The following is a 16,321-nucleotide window of genomic DNA, read 5'->3' on the forward strand; positions in this document are numbered from 1 at the left end:
CATTCCCTGGACCCTGTAATCCTAGTACATTTCAACAAGGAGGCAAAAGCATGAGTCAGTGTCATTCAGCAGGTGTTAGATTTTTTTTGTAAGCTCCCAACACCGTATTCTTCCGTGCTAGGAAGACATACAACAGAGCCTGATATTATCATCTCTTGCAGGTGCAATGTCAGTCCCAGATAGTGCACTCTGCCACTATTTGGCAAGCTCATAGTCTATGCATCTGTAGTGAATAAACTGCACTTCTGCCCCCCCCCCCAAATGTCACCCTTTCTGTCAAGAATGAGCAGCAAGCTGGAGTGAGACACTTACTGCAGTTTCTGCTTGAGCTGCATGTCAGTGCCATGGGCATCTGTGATCAAAATCTCTATACCAAATAGTTGACCCTGTTTTTGAAAAAAAATGTATAATCACAAGCCACCAAGACAGCATGGTGGGCTCCATTGGTTATTGTTTCTACTTCACAGCCTAAGGCTTTGAGGTTTAGTACTGCCTTTTGTATGTGTAGTGGGTGTAGGTGCTTTCCATAACAGCATGGGTTCTCTTTGGATTCTTTAGGTTCCCTCCCAGGTTCCAAAAAGTATTTTGTTTGGCTGATTGTTCTGAACTCTTTCCATACGTTATGTTTAACTTGCCCTTGTGACCACTGTCATGTCTGTGAGTTATTCATGAAGAAAGATTCACTTAACTTTTTAATAAAAAAACAAAAAAATGTTTTTACTGCAGTGCTGCTTTTTTTCTAGGTTCTCTGTGCTTGTTCACCGTCAAGCCTCCACCTATTGGACTTGAGCGTATTCCTTTCCTAAAGGTGGAAGAGGTTTGGCGTAATGGTTATGGTGTTTACCTGACAAACACAAGGTTTGATTCTCACCTTTGAAAGGGAAATTAGCAAGGCTTAAGATGGCCCATGAAGGCAGCTAGCTTAGTACTTGCGTATGACTCAGTGATTCCCCAGATCCTCTAAAATGGCAGCTGTTCAGAGAAGCTGTCATTCAGGAATACATTGGAGAATTTATTCTCTTGCCAGGATCCTGGCAATGAGAACATTTTGATTAAATTGCTAACCCCATCACTGGGTGGAGGGATGGGCTACCACCATCATTAAGGGAATTCGTCATGCCTTCCTACTGTAGGGGAACGCTGCCCATGTCTTCACTAATGATTGCCATAGCAGACAGTGGCTTGTTGGGGTGTAGTGCACTGTCACCCCTCTTTCAAGGGATTGTAGCTGTTTGTGTCTCACTTTACCCTGCATTTCCTTCCAGGATTGACGTACTTTTCCTCTCCAACCTATGCTGTCAAGTGCCTCAGCTGTTGATCCTAACATGGGTTGCCTTGGCTGTAGTCAGGGTTTTATCCTTGTACATGAGCAATGTCAGCTACTGTAGTGCTTAAAAAAATATATATTCTTTTTAACAGCAAGTTCAGAGTAATGGATACTTGCCAGTGCACTGTGATGTTATCACTTTTGTTCTTTCCTATTTTGGAAATTTTAACCATGTGGCTCATAGTGAACAAAGATTACTTATTTCTAGTTACCTTTTAAGGTTTATGTTGTAGAGATCTTTTCTTGAATGTTGATCGTATTGCAGACAAAAACCTTTTCTAATTTATCTCCCCCAGATGCACACTTTCAAAGAATATTGCCTGATGGCTCTACTACAAACATAAGTTGATCCATTTGTTCTTTTTGGGGGGATGTGAATCTTGGTGTCCCTGAGCTAGGAGAGCCATACTGTCTGTTTTTATTGCCCACGAAGCTGTGTCAGACCATCTGTTTCCCCAGTAGTGAGAGCTGGCTGAATGGGAGTGGGCCTGCTACCTGATGTCTCACAGAGGCCATGCCTGCAGGCTGTACACAGCTGCCTGGTCGGGGGAGGTTGTTTGCATACACCTACACCTACACCTAGCTGGCTCAGCAGAAAACTCCCTGTCCGGTGCATCCAGTGCAGTATGAAACAAATGGGCAAGGTATTACACCCATTCAATGCTAGGTGTTACCAGTGCTGTTGGCCTAGCAACATTACTTCCCTGAGGATAATTCAGGTAACATCACCTGGTCATGCTCAGTCTCCCATATGCAAACCCTCAGATGGTAATGCTACTAATGAATGTGGGCTGTCTAGAGTATAATCCTGTCTTCATCCCATCATGCTGTGGAGCTGGGGCAATCTTAATTGATTTGAAGGTGTTTTGTTTGCTCAACCTCCTACAAATCTGCTATTTATGCAAGTCATTCTTAGCCAGCAGAACCTGATAATAATTCTGAATATCCCAGTAGCAGATGGAACTATTCTGGCAGAGTTTAGCAGTGGTTCAACTTGGTGGCCCTTCCACTGTCCATGAGAGAACACGTGTTGAAAGAGGTTTTGCCCTCTTAACTTTCAGGTGTTTACATCCATTCTTCATACTTGGAGAACTACAGCTTGTTCTTGTTATTATTGTGTATGTATGTATTAGTTTTTACAGTGTTTTTTATTTTCTTGCCATTAGTAATGACTTTTGAATGAAAAACAGTCTTCAGCACTTTTCAGAAAATACATTTGTGGTCAGACCAAGCAATAGTGACCTTGTATGACATGTGGGATAGCCACTTTGTACTGAATGTCAAGAACACTGAGAGTTTGCTTTTAGTATTTAGAAAAAAAAATTAGGCACACACTGTTCCTTACAGATTGTAGTCCGAATCAGTTTTGAGTCACTGGCATCCTGAAAATCTCTATCTTATTTTCCAAGATTACACAGAGACCAATGTAAAGCAGTTACACTAAACCTTATGAACCATATATTGCATCAGAAATGCCTTTCTTTCTAGTAGCTGTGGTTAAACTTACTATCATTATTTTTTTAACTTTTTCATAGTGCTTTGCTACTGATTAAGCCACCAAACCATGTGGTAGACAAGCTATATTCAGCTTGTAAACAAATTACTAAATTTGACAGTAACTCTAAATATCAAGTACAATACTTGCCATTTGCTTTTTGCTGCTTAACTACTGCTGATAATTTATCTTGGCATTTGCTGACAGTGCCAGAATAGTAAGTGCTGAGACTACTTGTTTTTTTTCAAGTATTGCTTTTATTTTATTTTGTTTTGTTTTACATTTGTTTACCGGGAAAGTCAGACTGGACACAAGTCCATTTTCAGTGGAGGGCTGCGGAGAAAAGCTCCAAATAACAATAACAATACAGTACATAAGAGAAGATTATGGGCAACATATGAGAGCACATGAGCATGCATAATAGGAATGCACACAAGCATGTGGGTAACATATCAGAAGACATATGAGCATACATAAGAATACAAACAATCATACATAAACAGAGATTATCAGTTATTAATTGTAATTCATCATTATAGTAAATCTAACAGACTCGAACTGGTACCCAAAAAGTAAAACTTGAACCAGATTCCAGTCAAGGCACCATGGAAACGAAGAAATCAGCACAGTTCGAAGATGGAACATGAGCTGGTTTTATTGTAATTTAAAGAGCATAAACGCAATTCAGAATACAGCATTTTTGTTGTATTTAATCAGACTTCATCAGATACAGTTAGTCTGATTAAATGCGATGAAAACGCTGTATTTTGAATTGTGTTTATGCATTTTAAATTACAATAAAACCGGCTCGTGTTCCATCTTCGAATTGTGTTGATTTCTTCGTTTCCATGGTGCCTTGACTGGATTTTGTTTTTTCATTATAGTAAGTGATACAAATATGAGAAATTAAGTTACATTTTGTTTTGAAGATGGACCAGTGCTGTAAAGGAGTTGTCATTGCATGTACAGATATGCAACAGGGCTCCTTGTGACAGTGCAGTGGTCTAGATCAAGATTACTTTAAAATTTAAAATCACAAATATTAACAATTTCAAAAGAAAAAAGTTTCCTACTTTCATAGCGGTTTGCGTATGCAAAAATTGTACAGTTGGTATAATAATATAATTACTTTTGCATTCTGACCACTGAATGGACCCAACAACTGGTGCCAGAGCCATGGCCTCAAGCTAAACGCCAAAAAGTGTATAGTCATCCCCTTTGGCAAAAACAAAGTGCCCACAAATTACCACATAGGTGGTAATCCATTAAGTACAGAAGAAGTAATTAGGGACCTGGGGACCCAAGTTGATAGCAGTCTCTCATTTGACAACCACGTGGCCAAAGTGGTTAGAAAAACATTTTATATAGCCCACCTAATCATGAAGGGATTCACATCTAGATCAGGGGAGGTCATCGTGCCTCTTTACTCATCCCTCATCAGGCCCATAATTGAGTACAATGCCCCTTTCGGGATTTACCTTACCAGACACCTGCAGCAACTGGAAAGACCCCAAAAGTACCTCACTAAGAGGATCATAGGGCTCAAACAGATGCCATATGCTGCCCGGTTAAAGAAACTCCAGCTCTACTCAGTGGCATACCGCCTGCTCAGAGGCGATCTGTGCCTGATGTATAACGCCATGTCCAACCCGGAATTAATGGACATGCTGTACCTCAGAAAATCCAAATCCCATCGAGCTACGCGCTCGAGAGAGTTGAACCTCAGCACTGAAATAAATAGGACATGCTGGAGAGACAGATTCATAACCCAGAGGCTCCCTTCACTCTGGAATAAAATCCCAGTCCAAGTTAGGCAGAGTCCCTCATTGACTCTCTTCAGGAGGAATCTTGATGAGTGGATGGGAGATCGTAGGTTTACCCCGGGTATCACTTCTGTGTCACTGTTAGACAGAGGCACAGTATACTAACCTCGAAAAAGGGCATAGCAAAATTAATTTAAAATGGGTGGCGAAAGCCAAACACACTCTGGCTAGGCTTATAAATGCCCTAGGGCAGATAGCCTAGTATGAACCTAAAAACCTAAAAGAGAGCTGGCATGCTTGTTATTAACATGCCATCTCCCTTCTGTCCTTTCCGCATAGCAACATATCATGGCCTGCTTCTGTAAGTTTTAAACTTTGGCATCAGGTTTTTGCATTTATGTGATGACAGTGCATGTAAACTATTCAATCTGAGCTGATCACTTTGATACTAGACAGTGTTTTCTTAGGTGGAGTAGGTTTCTGTTTCCGGTTTTATCAGTCAGTCTGTCTGGTCACTCAAAGCAGACCCGACAGCTTTCCTTGTGAATAATTTAGGATACTACACTATCCACAGCATCAGTTCTTTTTCTTTCTTTTTTTTTTTAAATTATAAAAAAGAAGTGATGTAACAGACGGTATCCTTACCACTGATTCAGTATTCTTTATAAATGGGATATCCTGCTGAGGATAGCTGAACATCTGGCCAGCATACCAAAGCCTTAACTCCTTCCAGACATCTTTTGTCAAACATGTGTCCTTACATATAAGGTACATAAGTGACATACGAATGTCTAATAATCAAAACTTCTTTGCCACCAGTCTGAACGCTAATTTTTTAACTTTGTCTGCAGTTATATGTCAGGTGTATACAGTCATTGAGCCTTATTAAGATAAATGCCCTGTTGAGGTGTTTTTCTTCCTTTTTATTCTTTGGGTTGTTTTAGATTTTACATGTCATCCAGGATGGAAAAATGTGAGTGTGAGAGGCAGGCTCCCTATAAGGATAGACACGAGAAGTGCCATTTTTTGAGTTGGTGCTCCCCATGACCATACTGAATGTGAGATTTGTCAAGCTTTTGTACCAAAGACTTTACACCGACATCTGTCCCTGTTTCTGCTTATTTGGAAAACCAGCAATTGAAGCTTCTGGCTCAGAGTTCCATGGCTTCTGAATCCACGCATCCCAGCATTCAGTCGTTGCTTAAAAAATCTAACAAAACATATTGATTCTTCTGCTGCCTGGCCTCCTCCAGACATCTGTGCCAGGTTGGATGAAGAACCTGAGGGCTGTCAGCCCTCTTTGTTGCTCCCCAGTTGGTGGCCAACAACATGGGGCTGACTACATCTCCTTTAAATGAGGAGGGGGAACCGCAGCTAATCATTTTGGAGGGGCCTTGGGTGATTTCCCTAATTCTAGTTAGGAAAGAAGTCCCTGGTTCCTTTATTGAAGTCAGGCAAGGGTCTGGCTGATGTGGCTGTTGCAGCTAAAGATCCACACAAAGAGTGGCAGGATTTCGCTTAGATTGTTTTCAAGGACGTTATGGCTTTAAAGCCCCTTTAGGGGTTATCTGTTCATTCCTCTGTTCCCTGGTTCTCTACTTCCTTTAAGAGGCCTAGGGACTCTTAATCTTCTGAGGCAGGAGGTGGAGTTGGATTCTAGAAGGGAGTCTTTGGCTTATGCCACTCAAATTCATTCCCCTCCTGCTCTGGGGTGTGAGGAAGATTATTTCCTTTCTCCTGATTCCCCATTGAAAAGTTGTCATTTGGGGACACTATTGTCTGTGTGGTGGAACATTTTAAATAGGACTGTTCCCAGATTTCTGATATCCAAAAATGGTAGTATGACTTTTTGCAGATTAATTCACCATGGCTTTATGTTCCAATCTTGGATGCTCTTTTAGACACATTTTCTTCTGCTTCTCAGGCTTCTGAGACTCAGCCCTCTACTCCAAGGAAGCCTACGGGTTGTACAAAGTGCCTGAGGCCCAGAAATTTCTTTTTAAAAAGTATTCTTCTTACACAGCAGTAATTTCCTTGGCCACTGACAAGTCTTCTAAATTGCTGTCCTCTTCCAAGCTTTTGCCCTGTGACAAGGACAGTCATGCTATGGAGAGGTATGGAAAAAGTTTGTACCTCTGCCACATTAGCTTTCAGAACCATAAAGTATGATAACTTTATGACTAGATGTGTCCTAGTTCTTCTTTCTCAATGTGGAGGTATTTTTTCTGATTTGCCTGATTCAGAAGCTAAATCCTCTACTGTTTTTGTTTTGAACTCTGCTTCACAGGTTGCCTTTCACTCTATAAAATGTAATTATGATGCTGCTGATTCCCTCTCTAGGGCGGTTGTTTCAGTGTCAGTTATGAAGAGGTAGTTCTGGTTGTGGATACAGTCTCTTCATGAAGACATTATGGCTAAGTTGCTGGACTTTGCTTTAGACTACCAGAATCTTTTTGTCTCTGCTGCAGTTGAGCTTTTCAAAATCCTGCTGGATAAGGGGAAGGTCATGCAGGATTTTATGCAGATCTTCTTTTTTTTCCATTTCCAAGTTTCAGAGAAGTTACCCTTTTAAATCTTCCTTTGTGCAGAGGCAGCAAAGGCAACTCCCAGGACTAAAAGATCTTCCAAGAAGGTTTTTCCTGATAAACTTTCTCAGGGCATTAAGGTTCAAAAGCCTTCTTTTCCTGACAAATCAGCCTCCATTTGACTTTTGTCCTGTTCTACCCTCTGCCAGATTCCTCTTTCCATCAGATAGACTCTCTTTTTTTGTCCAGCAACATATAACCAATGACTCACGGGTGCTTTCCGTAATTCAGAACTTCAATTTCTTTGTGTGGAAGTCCTTTTCTCCCCCGTTTTGGGCATTCCCCAACCTCTCTTTACTAACTTCCTCACTTTTCTTCAATTCTTCAAGAACTTTTTCGTTCAGGGAACCATTCACCCAGTTCTGCCCTTTCAACAGGGCAAATGATTTTATTGCAGGATGTTCATGGTTCCCAGGAAGGAGGGTTTTTGGAGGCCCATTTTGGATATTTCTTTTCTCAGCATATTTCTGAAAGTTTCGTCTTTCAGGATGTTAATTGTCCAGTCTCTGTTTACCCTGTTACTTTTTTAGGATTTTCTGTTGTCTCTGGATGTGAAGGATGCGTGCCTTTACATTCCCTTTCACCCTCTCTGCAGGAAAGTTTTGCATTTCTATGTTTCTTCCTTACACTGTAAGTTCTCTGTTTTGCCTTTTGGTCTTTCTACAGCTCCGAGAGTCTTTACCAAATGTCTAGCACCAGTAATAGCCTTCTGCATACTTCTTGGAGTTCATATTTTCCCATGTTTAGATGATTGTTGATTCAGTCCCCCTCTTAGCACCCCCTTCTTCAGGAGCTCAAGTACACCGTTTCTCCTCTGCAATGTGGGATTCACTCTAAATCTCAAAAAGTCTGTTCTTACTCCTACAGAAGGCCACGTTTCTTCTGTGTTGTAGTATTCAGACCTAGTCAGTGATGACTTTGCTCCCTCCTCCCAAGGTCCTTTCCTTGACAGTTTATTTTCAGTCTGCCTGTGAGAGGATTTCTTCTAAGTTCTAGAGTTCATGGCATCAAGTGTTCCTGTGGTTCCTTTTGCCAGTCTCCACATAAGGAAGTTTCAATGGTATCTCAGAACTGTTTGGCTTCAACATTGTCATGCTGTGGATCTTTTCGTCCCTCTCTTGCCTTGCCTCAAACTGAAGTTCCTTTGGTGGATTCATCAAATTTCTCTGAATCCCAGCCTCCCATTTACGTTCCTCTTCCCACTCAGGATCTTTACATAGATGCTTCTGATCAGGGTTGGTGAGCCTCTTCAAACAATATCAGTAAATTTGGTCTTCCAAGCAACTAGTTGACCATATCAACATAAAAGAGATGAGAGCTCTGATCAGGGGTGGGGAGCCTCTTCCAGTAATATCAGGGAGTTTGCTCTTCCAAGCAACTAGCTGACCATATCAACATAAAAGAGATGAGAGCTCTGATTTTCACTCTTCATGCTTTGCACTCCCTTTGGGTTCCAGGTCCTTTCAGAATTTTCACAGACAACACCATGGTTATTTGCTATGTAAACAAGCAAGAGGGCACAAAATCTTTAACTTATTGGCAGGCTAGCTCCTCGTATTTTGGAATTTTGCAGTCAGCCATCAACTGAATCTTCACGCTGTTTACATTCCCTCAGAACACAGCATACTGGCAGACAGTATGAGCAGCTCCTGGGCAGATCCTCGCAAATGGATGCTTCACAGAAAGGTTTTTCTGGACATTTTACATCAGTGCAGAACTCATCAAATAGATATTTTTGCCTTCCATCTGAACAGACAACTTCCCTAGTTTTGTAGCCACTGACATGAACAGGTCATGTTGGAGAGAAAGATGCATCTCCCAGAGACTGCCACTTCTTTGGAACAAGCTTCCAATTCATGTGAGACCCTCTGCAGGTGCAACCTAGATCAATGGATTGGTGACTTGAAATTCCCTCCTGGACAGAGGAAGTCAGTATTAACTACTATAGACCTTTACCCCTGCAAACTTCACTCACCTAACCACTGACAATTGGGGCAACTTGAGATAAATATGGCTAGGCTTATAAGAGCTTTAGGGCCGTTGGCCTAGTAACCGCCTATGAACCTACAAATGGAATAAAATGGAAATTGAGTTTAAAAACATTGTAGAGATAGGAGAGAAAGAGATACAGGAAAGAAGACATAAGAATTATTTATTGTGGTTAACAATGATTAAAGTAATACAGAAGAAAGGGGGATCTCATAGTGCAAGAACAGGAACAAATAAAATGTGCTAAAGCAAAAAAAAGGAATATATGGACAATATGCTTAAGTTCAGAAAGATTGCTGTTAAAAGCAACTGTTTTTTGATAACCACTACAGAATGAAGAAACTGTTAGCACAGAGACGTGGGCAACAGAAATTAGAAAGAGTTGTAGCTCGGACTGGCGGCAAAGAAGTTCTGAGGAAGATGTGTTGTATGTCATCTTTATGTCCTACGCCATGAATGAGGAGCATATGTGTGCTATACGATGTCCTTATAACAACCTAAGGTTTTGCTATACTGGTCATCAAAGCCCAAGTCATCTTTTTTAACTTATTATAACTCCATGTTTCCAATCCTCTCATATTTTTTTTAACTTTTGCTTTATATACTTCCCAACAGTCTGACCAACTGTCATCCATAATCTCGTAGTTATCATCCCATAGTTCCTTTGTCACTTCTTCAACTTCATCCTTCAAGTCATAATTCTGTAAACCTTTTCCAATCTGTATATAATCTGTTTTGCTACCAAACCTAGCCCATACTGTCTTACGATTTGAAAAATTAACCAGTAACATCTTCCCTTCCACTTCCTTCATTACTTCTGAGAAAATAACAGTCAGTCTTCGTTTTATGTCACTTCTTCTGTATGTGTAATCTCTTTTCTTTTAATTTAAGATCCCAATTATCATGATCGCTTGTATTTTTTTTTTTTTTTACATTTTTTTGATATTTTCCCCATCTCCTTTTTTGTATTGCTGTTGAAATTACTCATAATAATAATAATAGCAGTAGTAGTAAAATATTGATATTAACCACTACAGTGTGGTTTTAATAAGTCAAATAACTCTTCTTTTTTATTACCCCACATAAAAGCATACATTTTTACTAGTTTCAAAGTGTGACCTTTAAATTGAATATATAGCACCAGTATTCTTCCTAATTTTATCGTCACTGCACACAGAATTTACTACACATTTTTCTATCCCTGGGTTTCACTCAATCTAACCATTCCACAATAACTCATTTTTAATTTATCCTTATTCAAAAGTCTTGCATCATTTGACACAGTTATCCATTGTTTTACCATCAATTTCCCAACATAATTTATAATGCTATTGACATTAAAATTAACAACTTTACAATTATCCCTTCCCCTTTTTCTTTCTTTCAACTGTTACCCCTTATTTTTGTTTTCCTGTCTTTTGCCCTCTTCCCATTAGAAAATGTTCCTTTAAATGCCAACTTATATCCTCCTTTTCACTTACTTCTGAACTTTTTTTTTATTTCAGCTTTCTTCCTTCATGTTGTCTCCTTTTTTACCCTAATTCTTCTTCTTACTATTCTTCTAACTGTGTCCTGCCCAGTTTGTTCCTCCTCGTGTTCAACATTTTTTTTTAACAAATCACAATCTGTCCAGAAGTGTTGCGCTCCATTACATTTGTAACACTTTGCTTCACATAGTTTTGCATCATATCCCATTTCTCCTCACAACAATGTGAAAAAAGAAAGATTTTTATCAGTCTAATGGCCTTCATCTCAACAAAGAAAACAGGTTCTGGGGTGTCCCCAATATTTTACAAACCCTCTCACCTATTCCACATTTATTACACTCAGTAAATGTACTATTTTTCCATTTAACATTTTTAATGCAATAAAATATCCCCATCCCCTTCCACAAACCTGTTATTATATGCATTTTCCATTTCTGGTACATTATTGTGTGCATCTAAACTCTAAAGTCTGTTTTTCAATGGCCATATGAAACTGAAAGTATATTTTCTTTTAGTCTCTCTATTAAATGTAGTCGCCTCATACTCATTTCTTGGTCTTAAACTTCTGTGGAGCTCAAAAGCATTTAAACATATTCCTAGTACTTCTCCTGTCTCAAGTATAATGTTATAGAATGTCTTTATTTATAAGAGTAAATGCCTTTACTGCAGGAGCTGAAATATCCAGCGATAGCATCACATTGCCCCAAAATCGTATCTGTTCAATGATTTTTCTTTTTTCCCTTGTATTCTAACAGCCTATCTTCTTTTTTGGTGTATGTTTGCTTCCATCTTTCTTGTGTTTCGAGTCTTTCCCTTCTGCTCCAGCTGTTGCATATGACTTTTTTTCACCATTTTCTGTTTTTCACACATTCAGCCTCTCCACTTATTCCATATCTGACGTTATGAATTTTATCCATAGCATCTCCCTATGAAGCATGCTTTCCATTTTCTGGCTCACATTGCAGTAATATGTCCTGCAATAAATCATTCCCCAGGCCTCCTGACTGGAGAGCTGTAGCAGTGCAATACAATCATTTCTCTCCTTGGAATTCATCATTTCTTCCACTTCTACAAATAAATTCCTCTAGAACAAACTCTCTAAATCCATGTTACTTTCCGCCAACTCCTTCTCTCCATCACACTGCTTTCCTTCACCAGTCTCCACCATGATGCTACTTGCAAGCTGACATCTCAGATGTCACTACATTAGGAAAACTGGTACGAGTAGGGGAAATTCCCTAATGCAGTGGCCAAATTTTTCCTAGTATAAGCACCATCTTGGATCTCCCATGAAGAGAAACCAGTAGTCTAGTGGGACTAACCTGGTCAACAAAGGATAAGCAAGTTTATTCTCCACATAGCGCAGGTGGTTTAGTGTTACCCAATTTTAAGGGATAATTTAGAGCCATGCATTTAAGGTTTATAAGTATGTAACTTGAGCAGAAGATTGTAAATCAAAGTGGAAAAGGATGATGATAGTGAAGAAACAGGGGTGGTGTCAGAGATAGAGGATAGAGATTTGAATGTAAGTTCTTGTGGAGAATCGCAACAAACATGCCAAATATTTTATTTACAAAGTAGCAGAAAGTATTTTATGAACTAAACCAGGTTAGGGAAATGAGATTTTGTCAGTAGGGATGTCTGCAGGTAAGGGTGTAAAAAAGCAAGTGAGTGGCAGGGCTGAATTTACTGAAGGAAATTAGCAAAGAAACAAAGGTGTAGGGAGGAAAAGGTAATAGAGTGGGAAGAGGCTAAGAAGATGTTTGAATTTTAGGTTGGAGACTGCCTGTCCTGTAAGGGACTGATAGGGAGGAAATGATGGGAGGGAAAGGTGATTGGGATGAGGCTAAGATGATGTTTGGACTTTAGATTGGAGATTGCCTTTCCTATAAGGGACTGTAAGGGACTGTAACAGAGTATAGACAAAGAGGAAGGTATAGCAGAGTGCTAAGTAAAAGACTAACTCAGATATTTTTTATTTAAGTCTAAAACAGAAGCTGCTGTTAAAGGTGTAATTGTTAAGGTATATAAAATGGTGTATAATAACTGTAAGAATTAATCAGAAGAGGTAAGAAAAGATTGGGTAAAAGAATTGAAAGGTAGTTTGCAAGTCAACAAAGGGAAGAAGTCTGTAAGACACATATGCATGCAACAAAGTCCAAAAGATTTAGGATTTTTTTGCATGGAAGTGTTTGCCTAGGTATTTTTATACCCCTTGTAATCTTCAGAAGATTTTTTTTTCTCATGTAGCTAGCAAATGCTGGCAGCATGGGAAAAAAAGAAATAAATGGAGACATTTTTGTTTCAGAATGCATTGAGTTTCCAGAGGTTAAGAGTTGTCTACAGAGTACTTTGATGAAAAAGTTGGTTGAATAAATGTCTGCAACTAAGGAAACAATTCTTTTGAGCTCAGATGTAGGATTTAAATTACTTAGACATAGTAAGCCATTAATAAGTTTAAGACTTTTGCTGCCAGTAAGCAATTAGTTGATAATGGAAGTCAAAATCTGTACTAACCACTACTGAAGTTCTGAATATTGTGTAGGAGATAAAATTGGAGGGAGGATCTCTAGCAAAGGGAAGCAGAAATAAATGGAATTTGTGGGAATAATACATACAGTATACTTTTCAGGAGGAGGACAGGTTTTAGTGAAGGCAGGAATTGATGAATTTATGTAATATTGGAGTAAATGAATTTTGTTAAAAAGAAAATATAATGTATACTGCCCAACAGTAACAGTAACTATGGAAACATATTACTGTATAAAAAAGAAGAAATGTGTCGCTGTAGAATGGTTCATCTGTATCCTTTAAAACGACCCAGAATTGGAGGTTTCCCTAAGGGGGGGACTAGAAAAATTAAATCCAGCAGCATACCTTGGTCAGTTGGTAGACGCTGACTAGGAAGCAGACTTCTTTGCAGTAAAAGGGGAAGGTGGCTGATCAGTCACTTTTGGCCCACCATTTGCCAGCCCAATTTGTTTTCTTCCAATTAAAAAGCAAGTGGAGGCAATTTCTCCCTCCATATCACTCCATGATTTACTGTAATTGCAAATGTCAGAGTGTTGCAGCTACTGGAATAAGTACAGGCCAGAGTTTATCTCCTCCATTTAAATTTCCTTCTATATTTCCCTTCCTTTAGGTAGGCCTGGGGAAAATGTTTTTCTTTGGATCACTGGGGCCGTAAATGTAGTGTTTGTTTTTTTTTTTCCTGGATTTTCATATATATGGATATACACGTTCAATTCCTGATTCATTCTTCTCATCTTAGATTTCTCAGATTCATGGTAAAATAGACTATATTTCAATTTCAAGATTTACTGTTTGGGTTGTACTTATTCGACTGTTTGGCATGTTTTGTATATGGATCACTGGATCATAGCAAACTTGTTATGAAAAGCATGATGTTTAATCTGTTTGACGTAATAGTCTTTTTCAGTGTCTATGAGTCACTGTTACTGTCTTTCTTCCTGCTTTTTTGCCAGTTTATGGAATCCTGTTTATGGGGCTGATCAGAAACTCTGTTCACAACATGGATTTTCTATCCCAGGAGAGAGACGTTTTCCATTGAAGTTCACTCCAGTTCATTGTTGTGGCCTTCATGATGATTTACTAGTAGGAGAGCCTGTGGCCTGGCTTGATATTGTATTAGTATGGTGGTTTCTAAGGCTGGAATGGAGTAATCAGTGTGGTGATTTGCTTGTCTGATTTTTGTTTTCCACTGGTATCAGAGAAGTTGGACTGGTAACTGGTCATAGCCAGTTTCCATAAAGGAGCTCCCTTTCTCCTTTTGTCTCCCTTACCGAAAGGAACCTCATACTCATATGCTGCTGTTTGAGATTTAACAGACCCCTTGGGATGGTTTGCTTTAGAGAATGTGGTCATATTCTGAGAGAGCTCTCCTCATTAAAACTTTGTAGTGCTAAGTGGTTCTCTGACCTTTTCCACCCCCCCCCCCCCAAAATATAAATAAATAAATAGAGTGAGAGAGAAGATGTAACAGGCAGTGCAATGTAATTGTGTTTCACATTAGCAGAGGGGGTCATTTGGCTGTTCCCTTTCCTTTAATAGGCATTTCCTTTAAAGAATGGGCTAGCAGGTATAGCTTGTTTCTGCTGGCTTACTGGCTACCAGATGTACAGTGAACAGTATTCCTTGGTCTGAACAAGTCCAGAATGGAGGGTTGTACTAGGGAGGTCTTGGATTATATTCTAAAACAAATAGACCAGACCTGGGGAATGCCTAGACTTAACTTCTTTTGTACAGTCAGTGATGCAGACTTGCCAAAGTTTTAGTCATGAGTCAGTCCTAAGTGCTTTTATTAGGTGCCTTGTCCCAGACTTTGTGAGGGGAGTTTACCTTTCCCCTAGTCTGTTATTAAGAGTATACCCCTTTATTAACCACATAGTGACCCAAACGGATCTGCTTTAATTGCTGTGTTATCTACTCATGTTTTAACCCCCCCACATCTGACTGTTTTTTTCCTGCCACGAGGCTTATAATTCATATTTCATTAGTAAGTTTTGTATGTCGCAAGTGATGTCATAGGTATTACATGCAGCTAAAAAGGATCAGCTAGATCCATTTACTCTTGGAAGAGTGGATATGTTCTTTATTTGGTTGGCTTCAGGGGGCTTAGCCTCTTTTCAATTAGGATATCTGCCTTTCATACTTAAATTCCTTGATGGAAGCTGTTTTGTCCTGTATGTTCTATGTGACTGTTTGTGTCCACCTTTCAATGCTTTTCCTTTCATGAGCCTGTCAATTGCAGGTTATTGGCTCCAGCTAGTGACCTCTACACCTGTTAAAGGTGTACTTCATACAGTGTCACCTTCCAGAAATGTTTTCCATGTACAGGACTTCAGTTTGGTTTGGAGTCTTCAACCTTTCCACACTTTAAGCTTTTGGCTTGGACATTGTTGAAAGTTCTGTCATGAAAGATGTGTCTTGTTTTTAGTAGCTGTCACTTCATCTCCTAAGATTTCTGTGGTATTTTATTTATTTTATTTATTTATTTAGTTGACCTACTCAGCTATTTTATCATTTATCTTTCTTTAGGCTTGTGTCTGTGTTTACCTTGAGTCAGAATATCTGTTTCACCTGTTTATTTTTCTGCCAAATTTCATAAGAGATTTGTTCTTTTTAATGTATTAGGTGTAAAAGTAGTAGCCATTCTGTGCCTCATACATGCAATTTCATCAAACATAACAGCTTCTTTTGCTCAGAACAGAGCAAAAATGGTGATTACCTTACATTTCTACAGCACTAGGGAGGAGCCTCTTCTGTCCCTGGTTCTTTTCATCCACATTCTTTCAGAAGGTTAGCACCTTCTGCTTCATCTTGGTCATCCATTCCAGGGTCAGAGCTGTCCTGTAGGATTTGCTGCTAAAAATCATCTCTATTCCTTGTGTAACTGGTAAAGAATAATTTATAATAGTATTTAAAACCTACTGACTGAATAGTTTGTCGGAAAGAAAATTGCATAGTTACATATCTTTGTGTCTCAGGCAGCAAGTTTAGGTTTTTACACTCCTTCCCCTAGAGTAACAAGTAATCACAAGCACCATTAACAGAAGAATAGCCACAACCCCAGGGAGTTGCTGTTTAAAACAGTTCATTTCTGTTTCAAACCCTTCTAGTACTTCCACATTTCTGTGCCTTTCATTTGCAGGAAT

The 16,321-nt window shown here is 39.3% G+C and overlaps 1 protein-coding gene across 1 annotated transcript in view; it reads left to right on the plus strand.

The window, feature by feature from the left end:
- DHX38 (DEAH-box helicase 38) overlaps positions 1–16,321 on the plus strand; it is a gene marked incomplete in the record, with an annotated part of 1,902,786 nt that overhangs the window by 1,676,298 nt on the left and 210,167 nt on the right.

This window comes from Protopterus annectens, chromosome 8.part1 (genome assembly GCF_019279795.1).
Source record: "Protopterus annectens isolate FY-2018-M chromosome 8.part1, PAN1.0, whole genome shotgun sequence".
NCBI lineage: Eukaryota > Metazoa > Chordata > Ceratodontiformes > Protopteridae > Protopterus > Protopterus annectens.